This window comes from Lagenorhynchus albirostris, chromosome 8 (assembly GCF_949774975.1).
Source record: "Lagenorhynchus albirostris chromosome 8, mLagAlb1.1, whole genome shotgun sequence".
NCBI lineage: Eukaryota > Metazoa > Chordata > Mammalia > Artiodactyla > Delphinidae > Lagenorhynchus > Lagenorhynchus albirostris.
In genome coordinates, this window is record NC_083102.1 from 52,535,179 (window position 1) to 52,552,173 (window position 16,995).

The following is a 16,995-nucleotide window of genomic DNA, read 5'->3' on the forward strand; positions in this document are numbered from 1 at the left end:
GGGAAGGGGGAGAGAACAGGCATAATGATTAACTAAGATAATTCTAACATTCGTCTATAACTACTATAAAGATATAAACAATCAGAACTGTACATCAGAACCACAAGGGGAACTGACTGAAAGACCAAGATGCCCGGACCTCACCTTTTGAAATTAATTTGGAGGGTTTGGGATAAAGCTAAGCATCATCTGTCCATTTTAAAAGGACTCGCCCTGGAAATTCTCACTTGCTTTCTCTAGTTAATATTTATATACAAGAATGAAACCTCAGCATTTCTGTATTAGAAAATTACCCCCTAAAATATGTTATTATTGTAACCCGTAGGTAGAATAAATGAGACAAGATGGGTTTATTTATTTCCCTTTCTGTCCTTCTAAACTCATGCCAAGGGGCTATCTTTTCCTAACTGTGTGTGAATTTTTGGTAGTTGGTCTCCATGACTTCTAGAGTCATTTTCAAATAACAGTAGTCATCTGGTCACTCACACATACAGAGTATTCTCAGTTCAGTTATTAGTATTTCCAGACCGGTGTAATACTGTAAATATCTCTAAAAGAGCTTCCGTCAGAGTTAAAATCTCCCCTTACCCCAGCACAGCTTTGGTGATTAAACTGCTGTTTGTTGCATGTCAGAGAAGCCTGCCACCCACAGAATCCATTATGGATTTTTCAGGTGTAAGTCAGCCTCAGTCCACGGTGTCCTCCAAAGCTGAGCTAGGAGACACTTACCAAGCTTCTAAATGGTTAACTTGGAACGTCTTTCATTTTACTTACATATAGTTTACAGAATAACATGTAAATTTTTCAGCTTCAGTAGTGTAAAAGGAAAGGTATAGCTAATAGATTTGGAGGGGAGAATTGAGGAGAAGCAGGTAAGGGAAAGGCATCATTATGTATAAATGTCTAAGGTTGATGATTATAAGAGGCAGAGATTTAAGAATACAGTTTAAATTTCAAAGGTAACCAATAGTGTTACTAATAAAAGAATAATAAAAATTTTTGAGGAGGCAGGAGAGAGCAGTTGATGAGTGATATAAATGGACATGTTCTTATCTTTCAGGGTAGGGAGTCATAAATAATGACTAGAATTGATAAACCAAGAAAACCGCGTATAAAGAGGATTATAGATAGAAAAGTTAACAACAGAAATTTTAAAATATTCTACAAACACCCTCACCCTAAAGTGTAAGAGTGTGGCGCAATATTGTGGCCCTTCTCTAATACTAACTTCACTGGAGTTAATAAAAGCATTTTAAAATAATAATATGAATTTATTATTCAGTCATTTCTAAAATAAATTCATTGGGCGAGTCCTTTCTAGGTATACTGGAAATTTAATAATAAAAATTGTCAACCTTAATTTTTTTACCAGTAATAATTATCAATAAATGATGTTAGATACTTATCATGCTAATGATATTTAGTAAGGCAATAATTAAGTTGCTGGGGACCTTACATTATGTTGAAATTTACTAATATCATTATGCTTTTTTAAGCAATGTTTTGTTAAAGCAGCAAGGAGGCTCTCAGTGGTCAAAAATCAGTGCACAAATTGTACCTTCCATGATGCAGAAAAATCCTGACTCCTCATTTCCTTCTTTAAGTGAATCTTCTTTGCTCCTGTCACTAATTTGTATCCTTTTTTCTTTTCTGTAAATGTGAATGCTCTCCAGTGTTCTCAGTTCTTTGCTCTCCTATTATCTGGCTATTTCTCTCCACTTTCACAGTTTTATGCACTTTGATATTTTGCTGCTTCGTATTTTCCCTTACCTGCAAGATTGTTTAGTTTCGACAGATATTCTAAGTATCAGGATAACACAGTGTCTGGAGCATGGTGCCTACAGTGAATGGGGTGCCTAGGATGGGCGAGGTTATGAATGAACAAATAAATGAATTTATAGAAAAGAAAGATGTATAAATTGCTCTAAAAATATAAGGACATTCTTCAAACAGGAAATGTTGTTCCATAACATTTAATTACAACAGTAATTACTCCATAGCATTTAATTACTGATAAAGTCTCAACTGTTTCCTAATCAGGAATGGTAACCAGAAGCACTGTGCTACCTTGGGTAGTTGACTATATCCTGTTTACACCCTTAATCCATATGACGTGTGCTAGGTTTGATTTCTAAATATACACAATTTTCTTGGACATATACCTTTTTCACATATATATTTGTTATTAAATATACATTTTAGAACTTTGCAATTCTGTTGTCTTACATACAGAGTGTTTATGTTAACCCTTTATCAGATCAAGTATTTCCTTTTTCACTGTCAAGTAGAAATTGGGTTTTTGTTAAAGTAGCTGATCTTTCCCTAACTTCCTTCAGTTATGTTAAAAAGTGTCTATCTCTTGCTTTTATGGATCAAAGAACCCATAACCCCATCAAAATAAAAACTATTTGCTACTGATTACATTTGGTTCACAGTGACATGAAATTCATTTTCCATGAGGACTCCGTTACTGAAGCTTCATTTAGTTACCAGTAATGAAGATTCTGACTGTCTTAGTCACCCTCTTATTATTATAGCAATGTGTAACATTTAAAAGTGAGTGGCTTGATGTTAAATTCAATTTTATAAAACATCAAGGTACATTTACTTTGCCCTGTATAAGAAACTGATGAGTATGCAAGATGAGGTTAATGCAATGGGTAAAATAAATCAATTCCATGTCTCAACTAATAGCCTTAAAAGTTTAACAAACCACATAAAAGTTTGCTTTTAAATGGACACTTAGGCTAATTTGACAGCATGCTTGCCATTAGGCAACAATTACTGTCATTAGAGTGACAATTTTTCTTTTATCCCTAATCAAATCTAGGAAAAAACAAGAGGGAGGAAGAAAGGAGGACAAACTGTTTACTTCTAACATTAAATTCTGGTGCCTGTGAGTCAAACTCATTATGTTTGTATAGCTGAAGCAACCAATAAATTTTCACAGCCAGTACCTTGCACCTGAAACCTTTTGTGTGTGTGTGTGTGTGTGTGTGTGTGTGTGTGTGTGTTTAACATCTTTATTGGAGTATAATTGCTTTACAATGGTGTGTTAGTTTCTGTTGTACAACAAAGTGAATCAGCTCTACTATACATATTTCCCCATATCCCCTCCCTCTTGCGTCTCCCTCCCACCCTCCCTATCCCACCCCTCTAGGTGGTCACAAGCACCAGAGCTGATCTCCCTGTGCTATGCAGCTGCTTCCCACTAGCTATCTATTTTACATTTGGTAGTGTATATATGTCAGTGCTCTCTATGTCTGTGTCTTTATTTCTGTCCTGCCCCTACGTTCTTCAGAACCATTTATTTTTTTAGATTCCATATATATGTGTTAGCATATGGTATTTGTTTTTCTTTTTCTGACTTACCTCACTCTGTATGACATCGTTTCCAATTTCTCCAGGCAGTTTTAATTGTTCCAATCTCTGTGTTAAAATAGCCCATCGTTCAACTCTTGGTTGCAATCCCTCACATTTTTTTGTGGGAATTATGTATTTACTTGTCAGATTCTTTTCTGAATTGTCAGTCAGCTTTCAGAGGTCAGGAAATTGTGTTTCACTCATATTTCCCCCCAGGCTCCAACATAGTTCCTGCCTGACGTAGCATCCGCGCTTAATAGTAATAGAGTATGATTGAAAAAAATCCCCTATTCATTATCATTTTTTTCGTAAAGGCACATTTAACCAGAAAATATAACATTCTTTTGAAAAATAGAAGAGGGTTCTTATCTAAGAGGATACTTGTAGATCAACATTTAATCATCTTTGGAACTCGTTGTCACTTCAACAAATATTTTGTTAGAACTGATAATGTCAACAATATTTGGAGACTGCTGAGGCTGATAACAAAAAAAAATCAGAACTCTAAGGCTTCTGTAATTCTCCTTCCTAGTAGTATACCTGACTCTAAATCGAAAGGGGAAGATGTGTTGGTGAAAGGTGACATATTTGAGTCAATATAGTATTATGAGTGATAATTAGACTTGCACATTGAATTTCTACAGACTTCTAGGCTAACCAGGCCTTATTATGGGATATTAAACTGTGTTACTATACTTACTTCATAATTTTTAAGAGGTAAATTCTCATATATTCCAAAACCAATGCCTGGCATATAGATATCCCCCAGAGATTAATGAAATTATTGATTGAATATGGAACTAACTATTGGTATTTTATTTTATTTTATTTTATTTTTTTTAACTTTTGGTATTTTAATGCTTTTCTCCTGAAGAAAATTCAGCCACTCTTTACAGCCACAATAGTTGCTTCTCACATATGTCACTTTCAAGCGTTCATTGAAATAACGCAGAGGGGTTTTCTGTACATATTGTAATCCATCATGTCCTTTAAGCAATGTAAGTTTATCTTTAGGGAGGGACCCTGTATCCTTGTGAACACAGTTTAGTGCATGATAGATAACACCGGGTCAGCTCACTTCAGAGCTCATAAGTTCTGAAATAATAGGAAATATTTTGATTTGAAATAATAGGAATCAAAAGCCACAAGAAATATGTTCAGCGAAAACAGGTCAATTATGGTATATTTACTTGTATATCTTTTTTTAAACCTGCAGGTTGATATGTTTCCATCAAAACCCAGCATGCATCAGTAAAACCTACAAACCTATTTAATTGTGCTTTTTAATGTCCTAACAGGCAATGTTCCCTTCTAGAGCACTTTAAAATGGATTTTTTTTTCTTTTGTAAGAAAAATGTTATTGACTCAAAGATACAAAATAAATGCAGATATGCTGTTAACAGGAGACTTCAAAGTTAATAATTTTGACAGACTTTCATGCTATTGTGACCTACTCTCTTGATCTTGGGAGAAAATGTGTATTTTATTAACTATTCATGATGCCATGATAAAGTTCAGTGTTACTTCTAGGCTCCAGCTTTTGTTTGTAATTGACTAAATGATCAGTGGTTTCCCTTTTCATCTAGCCTTTGCTTATTTGAGGAAAAGAAGTGCAGATAGTGCGTATAGGACTTTGTGCAATGCTTAGTCTTTGTATTAAACAAACAGGACTCACAAGATGCCATTATGACACTGACACAACTATCCTTTTGCTCCCCACAGCCCCTTCTCCTGTTCCTATAAGAAAACAGTGCCAAATTCATGACTTTTCTGAACTTTCTTAGAAATTATAAAGCCCTGGATTTACTTTAGGTCACAATCATAGTACACTTCTGAAGTATGAATATCTAATTTCTGACCATAATCCAAAGGCAAATGATTAATATCAGAGTGTCTCCCCTCCTGACATGGGGCTTCCTGCAGTGGGAGTGGGTGCCTGGTCCTTCGCTCTCCTTGAGCTCTTCCCTACCTGCTAAGAGTCCTTACAGACCCTTCCCAGTTTGGAATGCAGGGGTTCAGGGCTGTTTCTTAGTTGACCTCTCTGGGTATGTAAAAATATTAAAAATACTAATCACAAGTAAATAATAATACATGTTTTCTACATATGGAAATATGTATCATATATATATAAAGTATTTTATAATATTTAACATACTCAAGCTGATTCTTTCCCTCATGTGTGCTATCATAGAATTGTAAGAGCCTCCTGTGACGTGCCCTTCCAGCTGCAGCTCCCAAACTGGCACTGGTGCCCTTTTTTGTTTGTTTGTTTTTGTTACTGAGTAGAGTTCCCTGTGCTATACAGTAGGTCCTTGGTGGTATCTATTTTATATAAAGTAGTGTATATGTGTCAATCCCAAACTCCTAATTTATCCCTTCATCCACTTTCCTCTTTGGAAACCATAAGTTTATTTTCTATGTCTGTGGATCTATCTTTGTTGTGTAATAAATAAGTTCATTTGTATCTTTTTTTTAACATCTTTATTGGAGTATAATTGCTTTACAATGGTGTGTTAGTTTCTGCTTTATAACAAAGTGAATCAGTTATACATATACATATATCCCCATATCTCCTCCCTCTTGCTTCTCCCTCCCTCCCACCCTCCCTACCCCACCCCTCTAGGTGGTCACAAAGCACCGAGCTGATCTCCCTGTGCCATGCGGCTGCTTCCCACTAGCTAGCTATTTTACGTTTGGTAGTGTATATATGTCCATGCCACTCTCTCACTTTGTCCCAGCTTACCCTTCCCCCTCCCCGTGTCCTCAAGTCCATTCTCTAGTAGGTCTGTGTCTTTATTCCCGTCCTGTCCCTAGGTTCTTCATGACCATTTTTTTAGTTCATTTGTATCGTATTTTTTTTAGATTCCACATATAAGCAATATCATATATTTGTCTTTCTCTGTCTGGCTGGGGCTCTTTGTTTACAGGCTATCCTCCACCAGCCCACAGTTTTCTCTGCTCCATTAAACTCAGGCTGTGGCTGTGAAATCCTCTTGTACCTTTCACGTCATCCTCTTGGTCAGGACTAAAAAAGTTTTGAGGTTACGTTTCTTTCCTGCAGCGTTCACGTTAGGACCACAGGAAATATACAGGCATCCATTTACCCACCTTAAAACGGAATTTACTCCCAGACACAGCACTACCCACTTGGGCTCCCCTGCCAGAGTAACTCACTGCCATCATTCCTACTACCCAGGTATCATGGGCGGGAACTTGATGACAGATCACTGAGTCCTCCAAACTCTAGGAGAACTACCTCAAACTCTTCAAGTGGCCCTCTTAAAGTCCCTCTTGCTAAGCTTTAGGTGAAAGAAGTAAGACTCTAGCATGCCTTGAGGGGGGATGGGACTTGCAGCTCTTTCTCCAATAATCTGTCTTATAAAACTCTCCCTACCCTCCTTCAGATTCTAGATCTGTGGTTCTCAACCCTGGGGGTTGAGCACCACTGCTCAGTCCTTTGTCACTTCAAGCGTCATCTGGACCAACTGCATCCATATTACTGGGAGATTGTTAGAAGGGAAACAGCTCAGGCCCCTACTGGATCAAATTCCACATGTAACAATATCCCCAAGTGATGTGTATCCACCTCAATATTTGAGAAATGTGCTCTTTTAGACTAGTGGTGCTCAAACTTTAGTGGATATCCTAATCAACTGGAGAGCTTGTTAAAACACAGAATGCTAGGTCCCACCTCCAGAGCTTCTTATTCAATAGATCTGGGATGGTTCTGAGAATTTGCACTTCTAGCCAAGTTCCCAGGTGATGCTGATGTTTCTAGTCCAGGAATCACACTTTGAGAACCACTGTGTTTATACCTACACTGTCTGATACTACAGCCATAGTCACGTGGTGTTATCAAGCACTTGAATTGTACACTGAGATGCGCTCTAAATATAGAATACACCCCTGATTTCAGATTTAGTATTTAAAAATGCAACATATCACATGTATTATTTTTATGTTGATTACATGTTGAAATGCTATTATTTAATGAGTTAAATAAAATATATTATTCAATTATTTTCACCATTTTTATGTTTACTATTTTTGGTGTGACTACTGGAAACTTTCAAATTACATATATGGCTCCGCTTGTATTTCTATTGACCAGCGCTCTTTATTTTGATCTCCCTGTGGCTAAGGGGTTTCTGTGGGATTTCCGAAACTGATTCTTTGTCACCTCGATTGCAAATTTATTATTTGGTGGTGCCTCTTCCTTTGGTATGCCATATCTAACAAATCTTGGCGCCTCAGGGAAAATTACAGTTTTAACATTTTGGGTTCCACATAAAATAGCTTGTTTAATTCTCATAAAAACCCTACGAACAGGCTATTATTCTCTGCTTTTTTTCAAATGAGAAACCTGAGAAATAACTTACTGAAGTTCTTCTACCAGCAAGTGAAATCCAAGGATAAGTTTGTCTGACTTTCAAGCCCACACTTTTCCACTTTACTGTGCATCCTCCACTCTGGGACAGCAATATGTGAAAATCTGTTCTTATGAATTATTTGGAAACTATCTGCTCAACTTTGTACAAGTTGAAATCTGTAGGAGTTTTACATAAGAGTAAATATTGTCCTGTTTTTTGAATAAGGCAATCATTTCTTCTTAATGAAGCAGTGTAATTCTTCATGTTGCAAACGTCAGTACTTTTAAATGCATTGTCACACTTTAATTGCTTTTTGCTGATAGGCCAATTCAGTTCTGGTGTTAAACTCGGACACCATTAGCTATGTTGTATCATTGTTTTTTGTAGTTAACGTTTGATTATAACACATTCATTCTATACAACTGGACTCTACCTTTGGCAATTTCTTCTATATTTGTGCGAGACTTCTGAGAAGCCCTTCTTCTCTCTGACTTCATGAATGGTCCAAACAAATGTAATGATGCAAAGTGATAGGTTGTATCAATGGAAAAAATCCTTGACTATTACATTCCAAGTTAGCTCTCTGGAGCTAAATGACTCAAGCCATTTGATGTACCTCTGTGTGATGTTTTCTATAATAAGTAGACAGTATCTTTCTCCTCTAAATTCCTATAACCTTTCTTTAATTCTTCTAATTACATCACTTAAAACACTTTATTGAAATTGTCTATTGCATGTTCATCTCTCTGATTAGAAGATGATTCTCTTGAGGACAGGGATTAAATATATATATATATATACATATTAAATATATATATGAACATGTATGCATGCAGTGAATGGTCTTCCTTGAACTTAACCCAATGTTGAAGTGGTTTTTAAATCTATAAGAGAAATCCTTTACCTTCATTCATAGTTTTCACTTGACTGTCAAGATGAACACCAAGAGTTACAGTTTTATAATGTTAAACTTTTCATTTGGGGGATGTCAGAATATCTCTATTTTTAAAGTTCTATAGTCTGTAGTAGTAGTTTATAGGTATATGGGTGAATGGACTAACATTTTTCAAAAAATATTGAAAATCATATTTTTATATTGCTATGTAAAACCACTAAACATTTGTGTTTGTTTAACAAAAAAAAAAATACACAATCTCACTCATTTTCTGAAGAAGGTTATTTTTAAAGAATGTAATCTAAAATAAAAAACAATTTTTGAAAATATAAATTTATCTAACATCTTTATTGGGGTATAATTGCTTTACAATGTTGTGTTAGTTTCTGCTGTATAACAAAGTGAATCGGCTATCTGTATACATATATCCCCATAACCCCTCCCTCTTGCGTCTCCCTCCCACCCTCCCTATCCCACCCCTCTAGGTGGTCACAAAGCTGATCTCCCTGTCCTATGTGGCTGCTTCCCACTAGCTATTTTATATTTGGTAGGATATATATGTCAATGCCACTCTCACTTCGTCCCAGCTTACTCTTCCCCTTCCCCGTGTCCTCAAGTACATTCTCTACGTCTGCATCTTTATTCCTATCCTGCCCCTATGTTCTTCAGAACCATTTTTTTTTAATTTCCATATATATGTGTTAGCATACGGTATTTGTTTTTCTCTTTCTGACTTACTTCATTCTGTATGACAGACTCTAGGTCCATCCGCCTCACCACAAATAACTCAATTTCGTTTCTTTTTATGGCTGAGTAATATTCTATTGTATATATGTGCCACATCTTCTTTATCCATTCATCTGTTGATGGACACTTAGGTTGCTTCCATGTCCTGGCTATTGTAAATAGTGCTGCAATGAACATTGTGGTACATGACTCTTTTTGAATTATGGTTTACTTTTATTTAAAAATTTAATACACTACTCTCATCATGCTCTATCTTCCATGAACTCTACTTGGCACTGGTCTATGGACTAGGAGACGGCAGCTTCTGTGAGATGCATGCCATAGTGTAGACATGTGAAGGGTGGTGAGGGGAATCTAGTGATGCCCCCTTGTTTGCAGGGCCTTCTGTACACAACACACAGAAGAAGCTCCTCTGTGATCGGTTCATGTGTCTGAGTTAGTTAACCTTGCATCTTTGGCTTAACAGGACTGTCATTACAGAAAAAGTAAGTAGCACAAAAATTCATGCTCTAAAAAAGTTGTGTCCTGTTTTAATGGGAAGATGTGAATCAGCATGCCTTATATATAGGGAAAGGATCGGAAATACTAGAAGATTGTAACAGGCACAGGAACCACAGACCCTTTGGCAGTATAAAAACATTCTGTGCACACCATGGGTGATTTACTGATTCTTACTTGTTGACAAACTGATTGCATACATGCCAAATGAATTGGAAGCAGAAGTAAATTCAGATGTAAACAAAACCATTATGGAAGATACATTTTCTTCTAACAGGAACCAGTAAACCCAAGTATTCCTTCAACATAATGCATCCTGTGCCTCAAATATCCCCACGTAACTGGAAATATATTTTCCAATAATTTATTTCTTTGGATGGGTCCTCCATTTATAAAATGCTAACAGGGCATATGCAAGTTCTGGCAAACAAAGACTCTGATAGTCATAAAATACATTAATGTAATATTAAAGCAATAGAGCCAAGAAAGACTGCCAAATTGTTTAAATTCCTTCTCCCTTTTCCTAGTCCCTATTCCAACAGTAACTATTTTCCAACATCCTCATTTATTTCTTCTCATATCTCCAATCTCTTTAAAGAAACGAAGAGCTAATGACAACTAATGATTTGTGATTCACCTTATTTTTAGTAATTGTGGCATTTCCTTCCTGCCCCACAGCACAAATAATCTGTTTTTAGAAAATAATACCAGTCTATTTTCTTGCTTTTGCTGTGTTTACCTTCTTATGCGAAGGAATAAAACCAAATTCCTGCCCAAAGTGCTTAATGCTTACTGCCTACACAAATGATGAGCATTCCACTCTACCTAATATACTTAAGAACCATGCATCCAGTAGAAAGAAACTCCAAGGATCCCAGTACATAAACAAATTCCAGTCCTCTTTCACCTTGCCCTGCTCTGTAGCTTGCTTTATTCCCTGTTGCTGACATCTTACACCCTATAATACTTTTCTTTGTTTGCTCCCTACCCTTTGTTTCCCTTTTACTTGATGCATTTCCTCTGGCATTCATCTCTGACTCACCTTAGACACCAACCTGCGTTTGCCCTCATCACAGCCTACTCTGGAGCTTGATATCTATCTTTTCTTCTACCCCCAAAGCTAGTTCTAGACCTTGAGACCCTATGTCAGTCCTATTTCATCCTACAAAAGAAAAGTGGGCTCAAAACTAAACAAAGATGAACTACTTACTAAATAGTTAAACTTTTTTTAGTGGTACCTTATTTCCAAGTAAATCATTTTTTAAAATAATGGTGATAGTTCCTTAACTTGAAACAATTTGCGTCATTCCTTTTCTTGGAGTCTGTTATGCTAAATCCTCTATCAAATAGCTCTATGTAGCACAGCTTGGGGTTTTTTTTTTCCATGCTTTTCCATAAGATTGGTTATTTACATGACCTTCAAATGTGTGACTGTTTCACTTGTATGTCATTTTCTTCCTTACAATAAACGTCTGTAACTCTTTCAAAGCATCCTTCAGCTCAAGCGCCTTCAATAATCAATCAAGCATATCCTTATGACAGCAGCCATGTGGCCTCACCTATTTCAGAGTGCACATGCAGGAGCTTGATTTGTATAGAATTTATATTATTACATTGTTCTAAGGAGAATTTTCAAGTGTAAGGTTTATCTCCCCAACTGGACTCCAAGCACAAGAAAGAAATCAACTGTGTCCATATATCTTTGTGTTGCTTGAAAACCTAACATATTTCTGATAGGAACATAATTAACATCAACAGCCTGGCTTTGTAAGGAATCAGTCTCCCTTTTCATACTTCAAGTTTATTATGAGAACACATTTCTTATTAGTGTATCAAAACAAAACTGGTCTGTAGCCTAAAGAGTAAGAACACACTAAAAGCTTTTTACCACCCATAAAAAGAAAAAGAGAAAATCTCTCTATATCATGAGAGTATGGATTCAAATGACAAACAAATGAGATGGGGAATGAAAATAAAATATCACCAGAGAGAGATAGAAGCTTTACATTTTCTTTTGAAAATGCGGAGATTTGGATGTTCAGAGTTATTGCCTGAATTGTTTGTCAACAAGAGAGAGATTTGCTGCTCTCTTTTGCATCAAATGATACTTGACATGGGAGCATATATTTTAAGTACCATTGTCAAATAGGCAGTGAACATTATGCATTCACTGATGTGTGTATAGCATAAATGCTTAATTATAACAATAGTTATTGCAAAACTTTATATAATACGAGAAGGAGTAGAGATCAAACAAGGGGAGTAGAGAGTCCAAAGCTAATATTTAAAAGGAATTATGTCAATTATAGGGAATTATTTTATTACCATTTCCAGTATTCTTGAAAAATAGCAATAACAAGTGGATGTGGATCTTGATATAGAAACTTTAGACAGATTGATTGATTGATTAAATCCTCTTAAATATGTGATTTTTGCAACCACAGAAAATAGTAATGACACAAAGAAGAATATCTCTGTAGGAAGAAGGAAAGTTGATATAAGAGCACAACTAAAGGAACTTAGGGAAGAGAAAGAAGAGACACTTTAACACTGATTCACACTACAAGGATTAATGTTGCTTTATCTCTATATGCACATGAATAGACGTTCCATTAAATCAGTGATTTCCAACTCTAATTGTACCTTAAAACATCCTGGGGAACTTTCACAAAATACTGATGCCTAGGTCCCACCCTCAGAGATTCTGATTCAACTATAAGTTTCCCAGGTATGACTATGTCTTCATTGTAGCCAACCATTGCAATGGGTAATTTTAAAGGAAACTTTACTTTGTTCATATCAAGAGTGAGTACACCTCAACCTACATTGCCCATGAATAAGATGACTAACCATTGGACCCATCTTGGCCTCTTTGCATTAGTGCCTCTTCATCAGGGACACAGAAAACCTGTGAAAATCATTCCCAACCTAAACTTTGATTTCTCTCAGGGGATCGTTTGAGCCATAGCTCTGGTTGCTCCACCCAAGGGCCACCATATGTTCAGGCTTGGAGTAGCCATGCAAGAATGATAAAGCATGCAATTTGTCCTCTCCTCTGATGTTTTTAGAATATGTCCGTAGCTGTAGTCAGATGCCTCCAGTGACCATTTGCCTAGTGATATCTATAGATAACCTATAACTTTGCTCTTTTGTGGGGAGAAATCAAAGCAGCATTGATATGAGCCATCTGAAAATTTAAAAAACAAAACAAAATATTAATTAGTGCTTGCTTCGAAAGCACATATACTAAAATTGGAACGGTACAGACAGAAAAGACTAGCGTGGCCCCTGTACAAGGATGATATGCAAATTTATGAAGCGTTCCCTATTTTTATCAACAGATGATTGGCTTAAGAAGACGTGGTATACATATACAATGGACTATTACTCAGCCATAGAAAAGAATGGAATATGGCCACTTGCAGCAACACGGATAGACCTAGAGAGTATTATATTTAGTGATGTAAGTCAGACAAAGACAAATATTATATGATATCACTTATATGTGGGATCTCCAAAATAATACAAATGAATCTATATACAGAACAGAAACACACAAACATAGAAAACAAACTTGTGGTTACCAAAGGGGAAAGGGAGGGAAGGGGTAAATGAGGAGTATGGGATTAACAAAGTACCATACATAAAATAGCTAAGCAACAAGGACTTACTGTGTAGCACAGGGAACTGTATTAAATATCGTGTAATAACCTCTAATGGAAAAGAATCTGAAAAAAAAACTGAATAGCTTTGTTGTATACCTGAAACTAACGTAATGTTGTAAATCAACCCTACTTCAATTTAAAAAAAACCCACTGATTAATGAACTAGCATTGTGAATATATGCAGCCTAGAGCTCTAGTCAAGACAATCACTGTAAAACCTAAAACTGGTCATGTGACCCAAGGGTCGGTCAAGAGTGCTATATATCAGGGCTTTTTGCTTCAGTATTCCACACTGGCAGGCTCACATATGATATGGCCACAATCCACGAGTCACATTCCATGAGGGCCTCTCATTCAGTAGCCTGAAACACGGAGCTAAACATAGAGAATGCTTTAGATAATGTTTCCAAAGTGAGAGGGAAAAAATGAGAATACTGACATTTCTCTCTCTTTACCTTTATTTCCATCTTCTGCCTCACTCTCCCACAATCCTCAGGGATCATAAAGCTTTGGTTATTCTTTTACTTCCTCTGTGTCAGCTCCTCCTTCTTTCTATTCCAGTTTCAGGGTTAAACTTGAGGATGGACAGTATGGGAAAAAAGTCCATCATAAAATCTAGCTATTGATGTGGTGCAAAAGAGTCCTTAATTTCTTTTTCTCTTCCAAAAGTTTGGTTTTAAGCAGAATATATTGCTTAAAAATTATATTTTGAATATTAGTGGTTAAATAATAACTCTCTTTTCCCCTCTCTTTACAATGCTTTGTAATAGCCCTAATCCTCTCTCTGTCACCTGTCTTTTCTTAGACTTTGGACTTATTTAAGGTCCGGTCAAGGTTTAAACAATCTACAGTTCTATATTACTTCCCTATGCTCTCTTAGCAAATTGACACAATTTTGGTGACTTAAAACAACACGCAATTATTATTTCTTAGTTCTGTAGATCCCAAATCAGGGTGAGCTCAACTGGGTGCTCTGCTCAGGGTTTCACAAAGTGTCAGCACTGCTGGACCCTTACCTAGAGGCTCTGGGAAAGAATCTGCTTTCAAGCTCATTCAAGTCGGTGGCAGAATCCAGTTCCTTGTGGTTGTATGACTTAAGCCTCTGTTCTTGCAGCCTGTTGGTCAGGAACTGCTCTCAGCATCTAAAGGCCGCTCTCAGGTCTTTATCTTGTGGCCCCATCTATCTCAGTAATCGATAAATTCTCTAACTCTGTCTTCTGCTACCAGTCAGAGAAAACCTCTCTGTCTTGTAATGGCACATGGGATTGTTTTAGACTCAGCTGGGTAATCTCCTTTTTCATTAACTCAAAGTCATCTGATTAGTAACTTTAATTACGTCTCCAAATTCCGTTTTGCCACGTGAGGTAACATAATCAAATGTGTGGTACCTCATCATATTCACAGTCCCAGGGATTAGGGAACAGAATCTTGGTGGGTCATTTTTAGAATTCTGCCCAAAACAGTTCCTTATTTTAAATCAGAAAACTGAACCGTGGGACTTGTATAACTCTATTGTTTACAGTAGCCTTAAGGTGCTTCTCAGAGTTCATAGAAGCTGTGATAAGATTATTCCAGGGATGAAATAGTATTTATACTTTTTAAACTTCTATTGTGAAAACAATGATAATTTTTTTGTTGGTGTTGTTGTAGAGGCCACATGATTTATTAAAAGAAGATGGCACAACATAAAGAGATGCCTGAACTACAGGCATACCTTGGAGATATTGTAGATTTGGTTCCAGACCGCCACAGTAAAGAGAGTCACATGAATTTCTGGTTTCCTAGTGCCTATAAAAGTTACTTTTACACTATACTGTAATCTGTGAAGTGTGCAGTAGCATTCTGTCTTAAAAAAAACAATGGACAAACCTTAATTAGAAAATACTTTATTGCTAAAACAATACCATAATCTGAGGCTTCAGTTGGTCATAGTATTTTTGCAATAGTAACATCCAAAAATTGATCATAGATCACTCTAACAAATATAATAATAATGAAAAATTTTGAAATATTACCAGAATTACCAAAACATGATACAAAGACATGAAGTGAGCAAATGCTGTTGGAAACAATGGTGCAGATGGACTTGCTTGAGGCAGGGTTGCCACAAACCTTCAATTTGTAAAAATCACAATATCTGCAAAGTGCAGTAAGGCGAAGCATAATAAAACAAGGTATGCCCGTAAAATTTAGTTTATAAATATTTAGCTTTTCTTTACACATGTGCTCATTTTCATTATGAAATCCGGTGTTTAATTCTGATGCTTTCAAAGTATAGAAAACATATTGCCTTCATTTTTACTAAATATTATTATTTCCATTAGCAAGAAGGTATGAAAGAAGTAACACTACTTTCTTTGCATACGGTTGTTATGTCATTATTCTACAAATCATTTGAATCACCTTCTCCTAAGAATGTTGAAATTCAGAAAATATGAGGCAGATTATGTTAGCCTTACCAAATCCTTGATAATCAGAGTAGTGTTTTGCAAAACGAGGATGAGACTAGGTTGATACTTGAAAACATAAAAAGTTAAGTGAAAGAAAAATAAAAGTTGATTAAATGCAGAATGAGTATAATGAAATATTACCTTTTTATTAGCTACTTGGCCTGCATAATTTAATGAACAAGAAAAGTCAGTGATTCAAAAAGAGTTGTTACTACTTGCATTAAAGATACGGCAGAATTGCTGTCCTCTCCCAAGTATTCCTCAAAGCTTTTTGTTCAACTCCCCCCAAAAAGTGCCAACAAGGCCATCAGAAATAAGCATCTGCTCATTTCAAACATGTAAAACTCATTTACATGCTAGAATATCTATGTAATACATAAACGGAGGTATAGGGTCTCATTAGTGGGTTTTGAGAAAAGCAATACCATTATTGGAGCAAGGCTTCGTTTCATTCATTTACAAAACGTTTACTTGATTTTATTCTTATAAAGCTAATTAGTGTTTGTTCTGGGCAGTGGTGAGAAATAGAAAGTTTGAAAGGAAACAAGTGATCATCCAGGCTCACAAAAGCTTTCACTGTCAATATAATATTAGATGTGTTTGTTCCAGCTTTCTTTCTAAGATTTTTCATAGTTTTGATCATATATGTATAGTGATTTATTCACTTAATATTACAATTTCTTCATAAAATCAGTTTTGTCTCATTGATTCATCTTACATAAATTTCATCATCAATAATATCATCTTACACTTGATTTTCGCTGTGCTTGACTTAATGTCTTTAAATTTGAGTGATTTAATCCTTTCATCATATGCTAACTCTTCCCCCATTAATTTCTTTTATTCAACTGATTTCTGCCTAATGCACTCAGTTATAGAAAATTTTGAAATAAAATTCATTAGCAGTATTATTATAAGTATTTTTCCCTGTTTCTACAGCAGCTCTTTATAACCATTAAGCATGCAGAAATGAGAGTGATGCATTTCTGTATTTTTGACACATTACA

The 16,995-nt window shown here is 36.0% G+C and overlaps 1 protein-coding gene and 1 non-coding gene across 2 annotated transcripts in view; both read left to right on the plus strand.

Moving 5' to 3' along the window:
* The window catches only part of ZNF804B (zinc finger protein 804B), a 498,141-nt gene that overhangs the window by 215,896 nt on the left and 265,250 nt on the right, over positions 1–16,995 (plus strand). The gene's annotated exons all lie outside the window — the stretch shown is intronic.
* Positions 13,096–13,206, plus strand: LOC132525019 (U6 spliceosomal RNA). Its single transcript, XR_009542152.1, has one exon. It is a non-coding gene; the product is annotated as a U6 spliceosomal RNA (small nuclear RNA).